The sequence below is a fragment of the Panthera tigris genome, chromosome C1 (assembly GCF_018350195.1).
Source record: "Panthera tigris isolate Pti1 chromosome C1, P.tigris_Pti1_mat1.1, whole genome shotgun sequence".
Lineage (NCBI taxonomy): Eukaryota > Metazoa > Chordata > Mammalia > Carnivora > Felidae > Panthera > Panthera tigris.
This window is the reverse complement of record NC_056667.1, coordinates 121,932,660-121,953,793: the sequence shown is the minus strand read 5'-3', so window position 1 is coordinate 121,953,793 and position 21,134 is coordinate 121,932,660.

Here is a 21,134-nt window from a genome sequence, read left to right as displayed (position 1 = left end):
TTTTATAAAAAGAAGTCACTTAATTCACCTAATTTCTCTTTCTGTTTCCTGCTTTCTGTCATCCCTGAGTTGGTGTGATCTTGTGTTCAGTGCTCAGCCAAGTGTAAACCTAAGCTCACACCTAAAGCCTCTTGCCACCTTGCTAATTTCTATTATTCTCAACCCCCATATTGACAGCACCCTCAATCTCTCTCAGCCCTGGAGCTAAAGTTGAAAAATAAGCAGAAGACAGCCACAGGTAAAAGGTATAATCTACTTCATTTCTTTCTGAGTAGATTTATTCCTTTGTGGAAATCAGTTGAGGGTAATGGTTATTTTTATCTTTGATACTAATGCTTCACTCTGCCTCCTGGTGGTTGAACAAGCCTAGATTTTTTTTTTTTTTTTTTTTTTTTTTTTTTTTTTTTTTTTTTTTTTTTTTTGCTGTCCTTTGGAAATATTGCTCAGGGCTCCTGGGGGCTGTAGGAGCAGGGAGTCGACAAAAGATAAGGTCTCAAATCTCTTCAAACACTCCCCATACTTGCTGTGCTGCCAAGTCATTAAGCAAGGCAAACTCCTCTCCCATATGGGCTGTTAACTTTTATTTGTTCAGTGCTGCTCTTAAACATGGCTGGTCTGAACTCTCGTTTCTTCCTGGATCGAGAAGACAGTACCCAGCATCTGTTTTGTTACAGAAGAGTCTGCTAGTCTGCTGGCCTATCTCAGATGAGCCCGGGGATATAGGTTGGTTCTTTTGGCCTCACTTATTAATTCATGAATTCATTTTTCTAATTCAACAGATTTATCTTGACCACCTGGCATTCAACCATGCTAGGTGCAAGGGACATATTAGTGAATATAGCAGATTAAAAACAACAACAACAGCAACAACACAAAAATCTTCGTCTTTCTGGAGCTTATTGTCTAGAAGGAAGAGGGGTGGAGAGTAAGTAAACTGTATAAATTTCTTTTTTTTTTAATTTTTTTTAATGTTTTTATTTAGTTTTTGAGACAGAGAGAGACAGAGCATGAGCAGGGGAGGGGCAGAGAGAGAGGGAGACACAGAATCTGAAGCAGGCTCCAGGCTCCGAGCTGTCAGCACAGAGCCTGATGTGGGCCTTGAACTCACAGACTGTGAGATCATGACCTGAGCCGAAGTCAGTCGCTCAACCGACTGAGCCACCCAGACGCCCCTATAAATTTCTGTGTATAGTATATTAGAATGTGGTATGTGCTTTGGGGAAAAAAATAGAAAATGGTAGGGATGTGAGAAAGTTCAAGTGTAGAGGTTTAAAATTTTAAATAAAGCAGTAACGATGGCTTCTATTAAGAAGTGAGGTATGAGTCAAAAGTTGAAGGAGGTAAGAGAGAAAACCAAAAATCTACCTGGGGAAAGAATGTTCCAGGCCATGTGGTAGAAAATATTAGGACACATTTGTTAGAATGTTTTTTTTTTTTTTTAATTTTTGATAGTATTAATCATTGTAGATACAGAGATGAATCAAGGATGTTTTTTGCCTTCAGAGAGCTGATAGTCTAGCATAGGAAACAGACCGAAAATAGGCAATTTCAGTTTACTGTGATTATTGATAAAACAGAGATAGGCATGTTATGTGATGCTAATAATGGTGTGGAATCCTTATTAAGATGCTTTCAGAATGCTATAGGAGCATAAAATGGATCTGGGGAAAGTAACACAGCTAGTCATTTCTCTTTGGGAGCATTTGGTAAACATGATTGGATAGAGTATAGACAACTAATTACAGAGACAGTAAGATTTTCACGGTGGGGAAAATGGATTCAAATTTGTTTAGGATGGTCTAGATAAAACATCCCCTTTTTAAAGATTCTCTGCAACAAATAGTTTATTAAAGGACATGAGAAATTTTCAGTAAAGACATTATTTGACTTTGTGAACTTCTAAAACATACTGATCAGTGGAATCCTTGGAAAAGGCTGCTCTAAATCAAGTTTCTTGTAGACAGTCAGTTGAGGCAGTGATAGTCTGGATGTCAAGGTATCCTGAGCCTGAGATAAGTCAACCTGAATTCAAACTGAACACATCCTCTCTTGAGTCCCCATGAGAAGTTTGTTCTAAATGGCCTTTAAAGGCCATTTATGGTTCTGATCTGAATGAAGCCATTGAACTTTTTCCTTGAGGCCATATGGAAGGTGCAATATATATTGATTAATCCCAAAGTCTTTTTTTTTTTAAATGTATTTATTGAGTAGCTACTGTGTGCTGCCCACAGTTCTAGATTCTGGTATTACAGCAGTGAAAGGGATGGAGAGTGAAGAATGCTCTTTTGGGAGTGTGCAATCTATTAGGGAAGACAGATAATGTGTAAGCATGCATACATAATGTAGTTTCAGGGAGTGATAGGTACTATGAAGAAACATTGACAGCAAACCACCTGGTAAGGGGAGAGAGAGTAACTGGATGTAGAAGGAACAGCCATGTTACATTGGATAGTTAGGAGAGATAGCTGAGAAGGTAACATTTGAGCTGAGATCTGAACAGTAAGAAGGAGCCAGTCATGCAGTAATGTGGGAGCAATGTTCCAGGCAGAGGAAATGATGGAATCAAAATTCCCGAGGCAAAAAGGGTATGATAAGAGTCAGGTTCAGAAAGAAAATAGCTGCAAGTCTGAGAGGAGAGGTGAGGGGTGTGTCAGGGGTCTGGTTTCTATAAAGAAAGGACCGGTCAGTAATTTAGGTTCTGTAGGCAATACTGTCTGCATGGTAACTAGACTGCCATTGTGTCTAAAGCAGACACAGAACTTAACATTGGGTGTGGTTGCATTCCAATAAAATGTTATTCACAAAAACACCCTGCATTGGATACCAGGGCCATTATTTGCAGACTGCTGGGGCAAGCCATCAGGTTTCAGGTCATAGGTTGGGACCACATTACATAGAGCCTTGTAGATCATGGGAGGGGGTATCTGTTTCATTCTAAGTGTGGTGAGGTTTCAGAGTGTTCTGGCAGTGTAGCGATGTGATTAGATTATGCTGTAAAAGGCCACACTTAACAGTGTTTGGAGAATGGGGCAAGAGTGCAAGCAGGAATAAAAGGCCATTTGATGGTTATAAAGGCACAGTGAATGTGATCCCTGCCTTCAGCAGCCTCCCCATTTATATGGGGAGGTGTGGCAGAAAGAGAACTATTAAATTTCAGCCTGTTAAAGGCTCTGAGAAGTCCTGCTAAGAAATAGATTCTTTCGGTTGTGTTTATCACAGCACTGGTGTGTATTGTGAATCTCCAAGTAGGGGTGGTGTGTGTGTGTGTGTGTGTGTGTGTGTGTGTGTGTGTGATCTGACAGTTGATAGAGTGCTCTTTTTTCATTTGTGCAGAGTAGATTCTGGAGTTAGTTTTATTACAGCCTAAAATGGGGAATGTCATATAGGATTAAAAGTGGGTATAAAAAATAAAATGTGGAGAATCTTTGAATACCAGGTTCAGTTTAAAGTTGTGGCAATATATCTTTGTTCTCTCTACTGCCTTCCTTTTTATTCCCTGTTAATTCTACTAGTAGTCCATAGTGACACTTATTCATTCATTCATTCATTCACCATTCATTAATTCATCATGAACTATTTATGCATGGTACTGGCCGGGTCACTGATCACACAGGAGAAAAAAAAGGCACATAATCTTTCTTCTCCAGGAGCTTCTGGTCACAAAGAACTGTCTTAGAAATTCATCCATGACTGGTTTCAAGGTGTCTTGCAGGGGGCACTAAGCAGAGGAGAGGCTGCCTAAATCCTTATTGACTGATGGAACAGACTTTAATGCTTAAGAAAAAGTTTGGGTCTGCATTGTCCTATATGATTGCCACCAACCAAATGTGGCTATTGAGCCCTTGAAATGTGGCCAGTGTAAACTGTTAATATAAAATATACACTGGATTTTAAGGACTATAAAAATAATGGAACCTATTAACAATTCAGCAATTTTAATTACATGATGAAATGATTATATTTTGGATATACTAAGCTAAATAAAATATATATATTTTTAAATTTTTTTTAACGTTTATTTATTTTTGAGACAGAGAGACACAGAGCATGAACGGGGGAGGGGCAGAGAGAGAGGGAGACACAGACTCGGAAGCAGGCTCCAGGCTCTGAGCCATCAGCCCAGAGCCTGACACGGGGCTCGAACTCACGGACTGTGAGATCGTGACCTGAGCTGAAGTCGGACGCCCAACCGACTGAGCCACCCAGGCGCCCCTAAAATATATTTTTAAAATTAATTTCAACTCTTTAACTTTTTTAAAATATGGCTGCTAGAAAATTTTAAATTACACATGTGGTTCACATGATGTTTCTGTCAGACAGCGCTGGTCTAGATTCACCAAGCTTGATGTCTGGTTTCGCAGCCCCTTACCTCTCAGTATGAACCAGACCTAGGTAGACCACCAGCATAGAACCAGAGCAGGGAACCTTCAACCTCAGGCCCCAGGGCAACCCAGTCATAGCAGGCAGTCACCTCCCAGAAAGCCCTATGTTCCTTCTGTCTGCTATTCCCCACAACACTTAGGGAGATGATAGAGGAGAAAAAGCTGAGTTTATTGAGGTCAACAACCTATCTTCTACAAATGCCTTACTTTATTTTTAATAACCTGTTGAGTACTTCTCATGCAGGGGATTTGGACAATTTTTTTTGGACTTCTTTGTGATCTCTTAGCGAGTATATCAATTTGTGTGACATCTCATCTTGAGAAAAGTAGTTCAAGTTTTACCTACTCCATAAAGTCCATCCTTTCTTCTCCAGTCCCTCATAGTGTTCATTTCTCATTCAACACATGTTAAGCACAGCTGCTATAAACAGCTTTTTATGGCACAGCTGCTATAAAGTACTTTTGTCAAGTAGTTCTGGTCTCAACTGCAAGAAAACTCAGTCCAGTCTTGGATTTCTTTGTACATCAACCTATGGCACAAATCGTTCACATGCAAGACTCTCAATGAGCATCTTGTTTCTGATGCTTCCACTTCGTTACCTGGGACACCTGTGCCTTGTATGATGTATGAAAAATTCACAAACAAATTCCACTTGGAAATGGATTCCTGGCTTGCTGACTCATCTTGCTGGTTTCTTTCCTTTGTTTCTTTCCTTTGTAGGGGTTCAACGTTTGTTTCCTATGCTTCCACCGACGCTAAACAGCACCCGCATTCCATATTTCGCCTCAACTGAGATTTCTGCCACCAGCAAGAAAGGTGAAACGCAGTGTTCAATTTTAAAGTGGTTGGTGACATCCATATCTCCTAAGGCAGAATGTTCTAACTAGTGATTTGCCACCTCTCCTAGGTGTGTGCACTTAATGGAGGCTCAGCGTGCATTTGCCACCAAGATTAGAAGTAGGAAAGTCACTAGAAACATTGTCTGGCTCAACCTTGTTCTATTAATTATAAAAGAAAGCTAAACACTCCCCACCCCCGCCTTGGCTAACAAAATGGAGAATGTAGATAGGTTATAGGATTGAGAAATTTAAGGTGTGATTTGTCTCTTGAGGTATGTTCTTTTCCTGGTCCTTCTACTTCTCACTAGATCTGAGAGGCATCTCTTTACTGGCTTTGTCTGAGAGTGAGAAACACCCCAAGTTCTGGTACCATCAGATTTTCTGAATGTACAGTGGCCATCTTGGGCATGTAGGAGCTCAGGGCCCCAGCAAAAGGTGCCCTGCTCTGGGGGTTTAATGCTGCATGGCTGCCATCTTGAAATTCTTAATAATTTTATCTTTAAATTTGTGTTTTGTAAGTGAAGTCTAACAGATCACTGGAACATGCCTTTGCTCCTTGGCCTTCTCACTTCCCATCATGTCTCACCTCCCGAGGGTACCACCTTGCCACCTCCTTACTCTTGGCCAGTGACCACTGCTGTCGTCTCCGCTCTAGGGGCCTGGGGGCAGGTATGGGGGCGGGGATTGGGATTGAAAGCACATGTCTGACGTGCCGAGTTATAGAGCTGGTTGCTGGGTTCCATGAGAGTCTGTACTTGCTCCCAGGGAGTACCACATTAAATACCAAATAAAATAAATACCGCAACAGGTCAAGACAGAGACCACAAAAGAAAGGAAAGAGCTTTTTTTTATCCTGCTTTTTGATTAAGAGATCTACATTTTCATTTTTCACTGGGCACTGCAGATTTTGTAGCTGGCTCTGGCTGTGTGACTGTGGAAAAGTTCCTCAGCCATCTGAGCCTCTGTATATCAGTAAGATTCAGGGTTCAATCAGAAAAGCACTGGGATGTGTGTGTTTATAGATAGATATAGATATAGATATATGGATACCTATATATGGATACATATATATGGATATATGGATATAAATGGATATATATATATGGATATACAGATACATATATATATATGGGTATGGATATATTGATAAATATTGATACGGATATATGGGTGTGTGTGTGTGTGTGTGTGTGTGTGTGTGTGTGTGTATATATATATGGATATGGATCACCCACCTCTCTCTATATATATGGAGATATATATAGATATATATGGATATATGGATATATATATGGATATATGGAGATATATATATGGAGATATATATATCAATATGGATATATATGGAGATATATATATATATAAAGAGATACATATATGGATATATATATGGATATAAATATGGATATATATATATGAAGATATATGTATGGATATATATATATGGATGCATATATATATGAAGATATATGGATGGATATATATATGGATGGATATATATATATGTATATATATGTATATATTTGTACATATATATGGCTATATAATGAACTTATATATATATATACATATACAGGTGTATGTGTGTGTATGTGTGTGTGTGTGTGTGTGTATGTGTGTGTATGAGTCATGCATCCATAAATAACAAAGATAAGAGCCTTTAGATATTATTTGGCTTCTTCCTACAGTAGTGGTACACCTTTACCAACAGGGGAGGGTATGGTCATCAGAATGCTGAATTTTCTGAGGCTGTATCTGTAGAAGAGGGCAGAGATGGGCCACTAGACATGAGACATCACCTCTTTCAAGGAACATAGCTATTATCATGCATTGCCCCAGCAGGGCAAGGGAGCTGGTGACCACATCCACTGACCTCTCTCTTCTCCTGTCCTCTCTCCTGCTGGTGTCGTCTTCCAGGAGGAATGGACCAGAAGCCTCACTGCAGGGAGCACCATTGATATGATCCACAGAGATCAGCCTCCTAATGCCAGAGCAGGGTGACAAGGGAGGCCAGTAGGCATCAGATGGAGAATGGCTAGATTGACTTGATATGGTTGCTTTCTGGATTGCATAAAATAAAATTTGTAAAATATTTTATGGCTGTAAAGTAGTACTATTGAATAGAAGCAGAGATGTTTGCTATTAGTATTCTTATTATTTATCTCTTTGGAGAAGTTGTAGCAAATTTGCTTTCAGATAGTGAGGAAAGTCTTATTGTTTCTTGATTCTTCACACCATCAACTGCTTAGAAGTGGTGATGTTATGTTAATGCACAAAACAAAATTCCAGTGACATAATCTCAAAATCAGTAATACAAAGATCAAGGGCATGGAGACACTTGGGTTCTAATCCTCGTCCTGACATATTTCTGCAGAACAGTTGAGCAAGTTACTCACTTTGTCTAATCCTTCCCTTATTCATCTTTGAAATCTGATGACTACTAACACACTAACTGTGGGGATCAGTGAGAGAGCAAGAAACTGATTTTATACACATGCTCCTCTCTCTGGAACAGGCCTGGAGATCTAGGTTGATGAATCTCTGAAGCATAACATTGTTTTTAATTATCTCCTACTTCACTTCTGAGCTGCTTTTCAAATGATGTTGAAAACATACACGATTGGTGGCTGTGGGGTGTTTTCACTCTGGGACCTGTGGGGAAAGTGACCCCCAACAGGTAGAATGAAATGACATCCGTTTTCTCAATGTTTGAATGTTCTATGGTACCAGTTGCTTATAATGAGTGAAGGAGAAATTGAACTCCTTTCTTTTGTAGCACAAATATAAAAGCTTACTCTAAGAAAGAGGAAATGCAATAAGAAACATCATGTTTAGTTTTTAAAATTCTCTGACATGGCTTTAAAAGAGGGGCAGGAGAGTACCAGTTAAGCAAAAGAACATAAAAATACAGAAATACAAATCAAAGCAAGTACCATATATGATTTTCTTACTAAATTAATTTTATGTTAGGTGCGTATGGTGAAGGAGAGGGGTTGGGAATGCTTTGAATTTTCATTTGGTCACTGTTTTGGCTTCCAGGGAACTTTCACTTAATGGTGTACGCATGCATAAAAGTCATGGGTTGATAAGGCAGAAGGCAAATCACTCTTGGTGGCCCATATCTGCTCAGTGACTTCTTCATCAGTGACGTGTGGCAGGAAGAATGAAACTCCACTTGGAGAGCCATTTGCAATGATCAAGTCCCATGTCTGGGGACTTCTTGTGTTAGTTTGAGAGGAGACTGCCACGTTAAAGCCTCATTTTTAAGCAGACCATTAATGTGTCTGTATAAATAGGAGAAAGAAGGCAAGGATGGCTACCATGCTACTCGTCAGAGATAACTGGACCCATTCCTGGACGTGATACACAAAGGCTCTTGGAGCTAGAAGGGCCAATTGTAGATTATATCCTGGAATGCTCTCATTTTGCACATAAGGAAATTTCCCAGTGTGGTAGGTGGACTCATGTGGAATGGCAGAGATCCATCCAAGTTCCTTAGCATAATAGAGAAGGACCTATGTGACCAGACTTGTTTTTAAGACACCCGTCACACCACATTATGTATTTACCGGGTACCATTGTAAGTTAACTAAAAACATTAGCTCATTTAATCCTCATAACAATCTATGAGACGTGTGTTATTTCTGTCCCTATTTTACGGATGACAAAACTGAGGCACAGAGAGGTTAATGAATGTTTGCTCACAGCTAACAAGACTTTGGCTAGATGTCTGCTTTTTTAGAGTCCATACCCTTGACCTCTAGGACCTGCTGCTATACACTTTCCTTTTGGAACTGCAGGGCCTTTTCACCTCTGGGATCATAAGCGAGCTAGCCCTTCATCTTGAAGATATCCTTGCTCTTTCCTTTGTCTGGACATCTTCATTCATCATTTTATTATTATCACCTTATTATTTTTAATAGACTTTATTTTTTAGAGTGGTTTTAGATCCATAGCAAAACTGAGCAGAACACTGAGCTTCTCATATGTCACTTGCCCCTACACAGCAGAACCTCCTCCATTATCAACATCACCCACCAAAGTGGTGCATTTGTTAGAACTGATCAACTTGCAACTGATGACTACTAACACACTAACTGTGGGGATCAGTGAAAGAGCAAGAAACATGCTCCTCTCCCTGGAACAGGCCTGGAGATGTAGGTTGATGACTCATCAACCTTAACACATCATTACCATCCAAAGTCTATGTTAGGGTTTGCTCTTGGTGTTGTACATTCTGTGGGTTTGGACAAATATATGATAACATGTTTCCATCAAAGTATACAGAGTAACTTCACTGCCCTAAAAGTCCTCTGTGCTCTGTTTATGCCTTCCTCCCCCATGAACCCCTAGCAAATACTGACTTTTGATGGTTTCCAGTTTTTTCCTTTTCCATAATGTGGTACAGTTGCAATCATACAGATGTAGTCATTTCAGATTGGCTTCTTTCAACTAGTAATATTTATTTACTTTTAGGGCTGAATAATACTCTGTTGTTGGCTGTACCTCAGTTTATTTTTTCATTCACTTACTAAAAGCCATCTTGGTTGCTTCCAAGTTTTGGCAGTTTTGAATAAAGCTGCTAGATACATCTACATGCAGGTTTTTGTGTGCACAGAAGCTTTTGAATTTTTTTTTTTTAATCCAGAATGATACTTGCTAGATCGTACGGTAAGAGTATGTTAAGTTTTGAAAGAAACTGTCGAACTGTCCTCTAAAGTGGTCATAACATTTTGCATTCACACCAGCATGTATGGGAGTTTCTGTTTCTCAATAGCCTAGCCAACATTTGGTTGTGTCAGCGTTCTGGATTTTGTCCATTCTAATAAGTGTACTGGTATGTTATTATTGGTTTAATTTGTATTTCCCTGATGAAATATGATACAGGGCATCTTTTGTGCTTATTTTCTTTATGTCTTCTTCAGTGAGAGGTCTGTTATGGCCTTTGGCCCATTTTTTAATGCAGATTATTTGCTTTATTGTTAAGATTTAAGAACTTTTTATATACTTTGGGTAACAGTTCCTTGCCAGATGTGTCTTTAAATATTTTCTCCCGGTCTATGGCTTGTCTTCTGTTTATTTTTCAAGACTTACTTCAGGTACCATACAGGGTCTTCTATAAACCAAAACTTTGTCTGAATTGTTTGCCATGACACATTATATCAGATTGCAATCCCTGATTAGTTTTTTTGCATCCCCCGAAATAAGTTGTGTGTCCTTGAGGTCAGGGAGAGGAATTACCTTTGTCTCACTTGCATTTAGACACTTGAATGAAAGATGGTGTGAATGATCTTTCAATTTCTGTCTCTGTCTCTTGCATATTAGAGAAATTACATTATCTCTGATTCTCTTAATAATAGGGCTAAATAATGTACTTTCTGTAACACAATTACTGTGTGTCAAATTAAACAATGATTATAAACCAATAGCCCCAGAATGTCATATAATAGATGTACCTCTATTGAATCAGCCTGGTGGCACCCCACCTCCATCCTTTCTAGGTTCATTTATCATCAGGACTCTTGTTCTCCATCAAAGATTTTCCCCTTTCTCATTTCACAAATGTCTCAAAGTTCACCTGTTCCACGAAGCTTTCCTCATCTAAGTAACTTTGGTTTCTCTTTATCTAGCTGCTAAAACATACCCTCAGTGTCACCATCTCTGGGACACTCCCAACACTCCCCAACTTTGCCCCCCACCTTAAAAAATTGACTGGATTTTTTTAAATCTTATGTCCTCAGTGAGATTATACACCCTCAAATGGTCAGGGCTATCATTTCTAGTCCATTACTATATTCAACTCCAGCAGAATGCCACGAGTTTACTAGAGTAAATACTTCCAGAGCTAAAGTTCCTTTCCCAGGTGTTTTGCTGCCTCCTAGTGTTGTGGCCAGGCTCCAGGCTAAGAGGTTTTCTCTGAGCTCCAGCTTGGTCAGCACCCTCTGGTTTGAAGAACACTGATGTGGACAGTAGACTGACACAGCTGACTGATCCTGGGGACAGCTTCATTCAGACGACTCCTCTACTGCCAGGGGGCTCTGCCATCCTGCGTCCTGGAGTGGGTCCCTATGGCTGACTCTTTTGCTTTTCTCTGTGCTATTTGTGGGACTTCTGTGGAGTTTTCAGAGACTTCATTTCCTACCTTGAATACCTCCCTTCTTCCCTCTCAGCCAATCCCGGACATGATTGCCATTTGGAGGTTTTTACTCATTCTTCAGTCTTAAGGCTACAGTGCAGCATATGCTAACGTTCAAATCCTGTTGAGAAGAATAAAATTTCTGTTTCCCCTATCCCCAGCTATCCAGATCATAAATACAATTCTGATCCTACAAAGTGAGGTTTGAAAGGCACCTGCTCTTTGAGAAGGCAAGATGGGGATGCTTCATTTGGAAATAAAGCCCAGGGAAGGGGGAACATGTGTAGCTTATAGATTTGCCAGGCATCATTTTGGCTAAGTATCCACAGAGATAACAGTGGAAAGAATACAGGTTTTGGAGCAAACCCTGGGTTCAAATCACAGCTTCTTTAGTCTTCAGCTCTGTGTATGTGTGATGTCCCAGATCCTCAGTTTTGTTGCCACTATGAAGAGGGGACAGCGATGCATAACTCAGAGGGTGTTGTGAAAATTGAATGACAACATATATGCAAAAGTAAGTAAAAATGCATCAAGGCATTCTTGTTCTTTAATGCAAAGTGTAGCTTTTAGGGGAGAATGCATTGATTCCCCTTACAAAGTTTGTTCCTGTTCCTGTATTCTTCAGCTGCCTTGTCTGTCCCCAGAATTGAGTCTCTTTGAAGGAAGAGATGATGTCTTTAATCTTCTTCTAGGGATTAGCACACTGCCTGGCACTTAGGTATTTAACAATGTTTATTGAATAAATAAAATCCATACAGCTAATGATGCTGGCTTTTTTTGACTTTCCACTATAAATTCTTATAATTCTCTTTAAAATTTTAGGGATGCCTGGGTGGCTCAGTCGGTTGAGCATCCAACTTCGCTCAGGTTATGATTTCACAGTTCGTGAGTTCAAGCCCCGCGTCGGGCTCTGTGCTGACAGCTCGGCCTGGAGCCTGCTTCCGATTCTGTGTCTCCCTCTCTCTGTCCTTCTCCCCCTTGCGCTCTGTCTCTTTCTCTCAAAAATAAATAAACATTAAAAAATTTTAAATAAAAAATAAAATTTTAGAATTGACAACTAATCGCCCCCTCCATCTGCACCCCAATTAAATAGACTTTTCCCTGTGTATCACCTTTCCTTTGATTTTCCTCATTCACAGCATGATGCAGCTGCCATCTCCTCCTGCTGCTAAGACTTCTCAGCAGCTCTCAGTCAAAGCTCCCAGATGCAGCTTTCATTGCATGTGATGTTCTTTAATTTCACTTGTCTTATCTATAATCACATCAAACCACTTATTTGTTAATAGGCTGTTTGGTGGCTTCATAGTCAGAATAACTGTACATCACGTTTCATTCCCACAAGGGCATCCTTCATTCTGGTCTGCCTTGTGTATCATTTGCCTTTTCCTCTTGCCAGGCTGAGCCAGCTTCTCCCACTGTACCTCCCAAATCAGCTGTTCATTTCTCTCCCTGTGGTTGTCACTGATAATTTCCAGGTTAAATCTTATAAGTGGAAATTGGATCCACAGCTGGAGTTGAAACACAGTTCCTTAGAGTTATTACCACAGTCTGTTCCTGGGTAGGTGGAAAAGTTGAAGATGATAGATTTTCAGTGCCTAGGAATTATAATGCCTTACAACTGATAGTAACTAGGGTGGGGATTTCTTCCCCCTGTGGAGAGCAATATTTGTACCTTTTTACTCTGGGCATGTATCAGGGGGATTTAAGAGAGAGGAGTGATTTTCAGTAGTTTTCTGCCATTTTATGAGAGATGAGTTAGATAAAGTGATAATGTGGGCTGGACAGCAAATGAGTTATAAATGTTTGACCAGCCATCTAGGCTGTCTGCTATTTCAGATAGAGGGAATATTATTTTCCTAGAGCAGAGACATTTGAGTTCTTAGATTCAGTCAGTAAAAGTAAGGGGAGATCAAATAATAGGTTCGTTCATTCAAAATGTATTTGTTTAAGAACTCCATGGTACCAAAGGCAGTGACATACCTTTGATTTATTCAACATTAATTAATTAAACAAATATTTATCAAGTATGTATCACTATTCCAGGATTAGGAATAATGGGTCAATAGAATATGTAAGATCCCATCCTCATGGTGCTGACTTTGTAATAAACAAGGCTTATAATAAGAAGAAAACACAGAAATCAGAGAATTTTCAATATACTAGGAAGAACATAAAATGGAAATGTAATGCCATCTTGGATGGATATGGCCAAAAAAAAATTCTTATAGGAGAGTTGATGTTTGTGAATCTACCATTTCTTAGAGACACTTAAGTAATTTGATAGATCCTGAATTGGGACCAAGTGTGTAGATACCCCTGTTTCTTTTATACCAATCCTAAACTTTCCTCTCTGACCCACTTCAATTCCCAATAACCATCCTGAGATTAGGAACCCCAAAGAACTTTTCCTTAAAATGTCAACAACGTCCATGGTAGCCTTAGTGGAAGGTGCCAGGACTTGCCCCAGATGTAAGGGGTACTAAGAGTTGAACTCTGAGCTGCAAGGGGAACTGGGTTCTGATATGGCCCACCACCAAGGGTATATAATCATCTTGGGTATATTTGTCCCCTTTCTGTGCTTAGGTCCTCATTCATGGAGTCACTTAGGTGAGATGCTGTAGGTAGCCCCATATGGAGGAGGTCAAATACTATCTTAAACAAATAGTCTATGTGAGAGGAAAAAAGAGAGCAAAAGTTGACATGAGGGCTCAAAATCAGGCTGTCAGTGCTACCCAGTCCCTTTGGCTTCCCCACAGTAGATCTGACATGGTGGGTACAGGGGCCACCTGTAATAGAGTACCTTCCTTCAAATGGGTAGTATGATGACATGTCCTCAAATCACCTCCATTCTTGTCCACCTCATGGCTTTAAAACCCACCCACCCCTAATACACACACCCTGCCATTACCTTGACTCTTGGAAGATTTTAAATCTACCTTATAAATTGGGCACCCTATGCCCCCCTGCATACTGGAGCATTCACATAATTTTGCTTTTCTGATTTAGCTCTTTTCTTTCACTCTCAGGTGAAAGCACTACAGGTAGAAAAAAAAGGACTCAAAGAGTTTAGTATTAATAAAGAGAGGAGATGAGGTACAAGGAGCACAACTAGTGTACATGGACCGCTGCCCCTAGCCAGGCAGTCAGTAAACATGATGGACCTGGCCATGAGGGCTGAGAAAGTACTGAAAAATGGAAGCAGAAGTACCAATGACAAGTTTAGTCATTGTCAATATTTCCTGGGATTGGCCTGGGTGCAGAACAGAAACTCTTAGATAATTTTCTTCTTCATCTAGAACACAGTATAGTATATCCACTTAAAGCATGGTAACAGTGTATTTCTATGTGCAGAGAAACCACCCTGGGCTGTCCAGAGTGGCTCTCCCTAGACATCTCAGCTTCCCTTGGTTATGTCAGAAATCGCGATTGATCTGACTGAAAGTGTCCATTGAGTAGCTACTACTTACCAAGCCCTATTCTCAGCAAAAGGGACTCAGCAATGAAGAAGACAAGCAAAAATCCCTGCCTACAAAGGGCTTAAATTATAGAGGGAGAGACAGGAAATAAATAGATAGGCAACTAGGTAAAAACAAACAAATAAATAGACAATCTCAGATATATTGGTGAGTACCCTGAAGGATCTGCTGTAGATAATGGATATCTGTGTTCCTTTTGATCTCTGAGGGGTAGACTATTTGAGTTCATTCATTCAACACAGATTATTAAATACTTTCTACGCTCCAGGCCCTTATGTAGGATGAAAGGATTTAACAGAGAATAAATTAAACAGCCTCACATCAGGGAGCATTCTTCTACCAAGAGGAGACAAAGAAAAAATTAAGTTCAAAGTATAATTATTACCCAATAGGTATATAAATGTTTAATGATTTATAGAACTGATAAATACATGTACATTATAATTGTTCTTAGTGTTTTATTATACAGTAAACATTGTGAATAAGCACAGTTGTAACTCCAATATTGGGAGAGCAGAGTCACCTAAGAATTTGGGAACAGTGTGTCCCAAGAAGGGGTCAAAGCGCAAGGCTCTGAGACAGGATATCATCCTTAAGGCACAGAGATGTCCTGTGTGATTGTGTCACAGGGAAGCATGGGAGGAATATGAAGTTTTGGAAACAAACAAAAAAAAACTGGGTCAATTCCAGAGGAAAAGATGGAAAACATTGAAGGGGGAGGAGGGCAGTGGTGAGAACCAACTCAGGTTTTAGAAAATTCTCTTTGGCAGCTGTTGCATTTCCTTGATGCAAGAAGGGAGTTAAGAAGTTCCTTTAGAAGCCTGCTGCAGAGGTCTAGGGGAGAGATGGTGGCTTAGATTAGGGTTTGGCAGGTAAATGGTGAGAAATAGATACGTGTCTATGTATAATGTATGTATAATGGTTATGTAGCGCATATACACAATGTAGACCTTACAGCATCACAGGCTGGGAAGGAAAGAAAGAAATTAAAGTTGTTCCCTGGATTTGGCCTAAAGAGTTGAATAGATGTTGGTGCCATTTACTGAGAGGGAGAATATGTGTGGTGAGGAGAAAAGTTAGTGGGGATAGGTAAATAGTTCAGTGTTATCAGCCTTTTAAAGTTTGACTTGTAAAATGTATACAGGTGAGGGTGTGAAGGACATAGAAGACTAGAACGTCAGGGAGTGGGGCTGGCATCTGGGAGTCATGGTGTCAAGATGGTACTTAACACCAGGGAAGAGATGAGCCCAACTAAAGAAAGTGTATAAGCAGAGAAAAGACGGAATTTGAGGACTGAGCTTTGAGACATTTTAGGATCAGGAGGTTACATACATGAGTTCAAGCAAAGAAGAGTGAGAAGAAGTAGGGTTTGAGATAGGACGAAGACTGAGCAAGTGTTGTATAGTGACATTCTAGATCTGTGGTAAATGGTGCTAAAAAGTAAGAGAACAGAGAATTAAGCGGTTTTTTGTTTGTTTGTTTGTTTGTTTTTGTGAGCGGACTTATGGTTATTGGTGACTCTAGAGAGTCTGTGAGGGGGACAAAAAGCAACTGGAATGAGTTGAGAAGGAAAAAATTGAAATAAGAGGGTGTCAACAGATGGTATAGAAAGGGTTTTTTTCACTTTTTTAAAAAAGAATTTTGCTGAGAAGTAGAGAGAAGAGCTATTTATTGGATCTATACTCAGGGTCTAGAATTAGAATAGACTCTCTGAGGGATGTGTAATGGTGAACAAAGGGGGCTGAATTCTGAGGCTTTTTTTGTCTCTCTAGAGCTGGTCCCTTCACTAGTCTGCAACACAATTTCTTTAGCAGGAGTGGGGAAGGTTCCTTCAGAATGCTGATGGGCTTAGTTTTCCTGGCTTGTCTTCTACTCAGAAGTATTGAGCACAATGGTTGGTCCCCAAGAGAAAGAAAGCTGGCATTCCTGACTTGTAGAATAGAATATAGACAGGCACATATTAAAAACCAAGTATTTAATAAAGTGTCCTAAATGTGACTTTGGACCTGAAAAAGGCAAATTGAGGGTAGGAGTGGACATCTCTCCATAAAAATGATTCCAAGAGCCTGAAGATCCAGAGTCTGCCCATCAGATTCTTACCTCTTCTCCTATGTAACAAGTCTGCAAGCAGAATCCACCTTGGTATATTCAGCTATTCACAATGTGTGTTCTCTTCATATACTTTTGCCTGGGAGGGAGTTAGGGATAGGGAACTTGCAGTCAGCCTTCTATGAGTAGAAATGTATTGTCATGCAATACATTGTCATGCAAGTATACAGTGCCTTGTTTCTAGAGGGTTGGTCCTATGTTGTCTGAAAACCTGAAAGGAAAGAGTGTGGGTAATTGTCTAGTGGTTGATCTATTTGGGGTTCCTTCAGATCATAATCATGAGAGTCTCCTAACTGGATCTTCATCCCCGAGCCAAATCTCAGGGAGCTCTTCACATGGGATGTGCTTTTGACCTTGATTACAGTCTTGAGTTCTCTTTCCAAGTGTGCATTCTTCTTTCTCTGCCCATCCCTCAGCACCTGATCTCATTACAGGTGCAGAGCCTCTCTCCTAGAAATCTCTTCCATATTCCAGTTGGTGAAATAGAAAATCATGAACATGGTCATGAAATATTTGAGAACCACTTACGGATCAGGAAAAGCTCCAAGAACAGTGAACTCTTCAACGTAGTATTTAACTTCCAAAGTTGGTAGCCGATGTAAAGCACGCATCCTCAGCCCACCTTGTGATTGGTTGGGAAGCTTAGATTCACTTTAAGTCAACGAAAATAATTTTTAAACTTTATCAATATCTCTTTCATGGCTTTCTTCCAGATAAGTGTACCCTCTTTCCGGCTTCAGACACATGAAGCTTTTATTTGGCCTCAGGGCCTTTGCACTTTCTGCTTCTACTACTCAAACACTCTTCCCTAAGCCCTGTGCATTGGTGATTTCTCATCTGCTGGCATCAATTTAAATGTCTCTGCTCGGAGAGTTTGCCTCTGGACAATCAATTTAAAGCAATTCCATTTATGTCACTTTGATTTCCTTCGTAACATTTATTTCAACATTTTTACTTCCTTATTCATTTTTCTATCTCCTCCATCAGACTATAAGCTCTTTCAAGGTAGGAATTTTCATCCTTCCTGCTGTATGCCGAGTCCCCAGCAGAATGCCAGACACAAGTTGATGCTCAATAAATATTTGTTAAGCAAAATGGCAAATATGAGTTCTGTGGAGAATATAATATGCTCAAAGATACATTTCAGAGTTTTTTTGCTGACTTTCTGAACACCCTTTCCTCCCATGCTATAAGCATCTCGCGGGTAGGGACTGATGTTCCAGAACCAGTTGCTCATTGGGACCTACTGTCTAAGGAATGTGAGAGCCTCTGGAAGTTGGAAAGGCAAGGAAATGAATTCTCCCTTAAAGCTTCCACAGGAATATAATTTACCAACACTTTGATGTTGGTCCAGTAAAATCCATTTTGGACTTATAACCTCCAGAACTGTGAGATAATAAATTTGTGTTATTGTAAGCCACTAAGTGTGTGGTAATTTGTTACAGAAGGAACAGGAAATGTATACTTAGTTCCTCACATCAAACCTACTTTAGTTGTCTTCATCCCCTACTCCCTATTAGGGAAATTCCCTAATTGACTTCGGTGGCATGTCAAGAAGGGGGGGGGGAGTTCTAGACAGTGGGATTATTTTACTAATCTGTATGGTTCATGAGGAAGTAGATAAGAGGTTGGTAGAAGAACATTAGTGATTGGAATTGGTAATGAGAAGGGATAGGGTGTAGGAAGTGGGATGGAACTCCTCCCCCAATTTGTTGGAAAGCAGACTTCTGTTCCTGGAAAATCACAGACACTGTCATGGATTATAAAGAGAAAGCAAAAGGTGGAAGGAAATAAGGGAGGAAGGAGGATATGAAGGAAAGAAAGAAGGAGTAAATTGTGACCATACTATGTCTTTCTCTGATACTCTTGTCCCCTCCAAGCCTGTACTTAATTCATGTGCCATATGTAAATGCTGTAGGATGTTTTCCTCTAAGTTCTCTTTTAATGCTAACCTTACTTGATTCTATTATCACAGGTTTTCTTTTTAGGATAATTTTTTTCCCCAATGATTTAGAATACTATGCGATTGACTTCAAAAATCATCCAACCAATATTGTGATTGGCATTATGAAAAAGCTGTTGGTGGTGAACGCCGAATATATCGTGGAAGTTGGGAGAAAGAGGGGGATAGTGAAATATAAGGAGCATGTGCAGATGAATTCAAGGTTTCACATATGTAATTAGAGGATATAGTAATTTTAACAGAAAAAGCACAAACCTTAGAGTAAAAGGAATCATCTAGAACATGTGTCAATGAGCTATGGCCCTCCCGCTATTGGTAAAGCTTTATGAAAATGCAGCCTTGTGTATTCATTTATATATTGTCCATGACTGTTTTCCTTCTCTGATGGCAGAGTTGGACAGCTGTGATAGACTGTGTGGTCCTTAGTGCCTGAAATGTTTACTTTCTGTCCCTTTACAGAAATAGTTGCCAACACCTGACCTAGAAGAATGTAATACATGTTTGTCAGTGCAGTATAGTGTAAAGAACATGAGAACACATCATAACTGTACCATTTACTAAGTTTGGGACCATTCGCTGGCCCATCAGTCCCTCTGAGCTTTAGTTCCTCATTAATAAAATAAGATTAATAATTGCATCAAAATGTGAGTTCCATGAGGGCAAGGACTCAATCTTTTTACACTTGTACTCTAGTATCTAGCAGAGTGCTTTGTGCTTTGTAGGTATTCAATAGATTCTTCTCAAATAGATGGTGATCTACCTCATATGACTGCTGTGAAGATGATAAATAATATACCTATAAATCATTTAACATAATTCTTGGTATGTAGTGAGCTGAAAGTAACTGGTAGTAGGTTTTTCAATATACATGTTGAGAACATCCAGGTAGCTGTTGAATTTAGGGAACTCAAGAAAAAAATCTTGGGTATGAAGATACAGACACAGATATAATATTCTCAGAGGCAACAGACCAAATCAAAAGGAGGTGGGTTCTTCAGTCTAAGTGATTTATCTAAGGCAGGATTAGGCTAGGGTTCATGCTATTCAAGTTTCCCAGGATAGCATGTGCCCAGGACCTCATTAGCAGGACATAAGTTATCAGGCCAACAGAAACTAAAGGTTTTGAGGGGGGAAGTTGTAGATTTAGACCAGTGTCCGATAGGAAGAACTTTACTGGTAGAGCATACACAGTCTTTATCTTCATAGGCTTAATACTGGCCCAGGATGAGAGGGAGTGAGGCCCAGTGATGGGGCAGGGCGGGGCAAGGCTCCCTGCAATGATGCTTATGTGATTGGTCACCTATTGTTTCTCTCCACCATCTTTCTCAAACATGCCTCAGTCTTCAGATAGCAAAGTATTACTGAGTATTTTTTATTTTACTAGGTTACAGAGACAAGGTAATTAATGAATACATAAATTTTCCAAGGTTTCTAAAAGAAAAATAATATAGCTAATGCAGGTCCTCTATGGCGCTTCAAATAAATGGTTTAGTGTTGGGAGGTGTTTGATTAACCACATTTATCCTCATGGACTCTTTGGTGAGGAGCCTCACACTTCAGGTCATGGTACTGTCACCAGTAGCCCCACCCTTTTCTTCTGAACGTTTGTGGTCTCATAGCTGCCCAGCAGAGATCCTAAGGATGCTCTAAGGAGTTCTGCAGTACCACTGTTCTCCTGCCTTGGAGTTTCCCACCTACCTAGCCCAGCTCTGTCTGCTCTTCTGGTTCTCAAGTTGTTCCTTACCAGCCCTATGGGATCTATCTCCCTACTGCCTCCTAAAGCCCAGTCGCCAGCCACATTCCAGGCCTGTCTGATTAGATTCCATATTCAGATGTCTACAGGAAATCTCAGCTAACTTGATGCCCTTATGTCATTAGAACAATGAGGAGGAGAATTTTGTTTTTGTTTTTAAGAGACAAAGGGTGGATGTCTTTTCCCCAAAGTGAAACACATGCACACATACACCCACCTTTTTGCTGTAGATATGTCATTCCGTTAGCAACCATCTCTCACTTTTCAGACTCCTCCTCCTCACTTCCATTTACAGAAAAGGAGCTTTCCAGTTTGCTTTTAGAGAAGAAATAAATATCTTCCTTTAGCATCTATTCATCACTTGTGAGACAGTTTTTTTTTTTCTAATTAGAAGGAAGGAGCTTCTAAGTCTATTTTAGGGGAGAAATAAATATTCTTCTTCCCAAAATGCATTTTCAGCCAAAATATGCCAGCT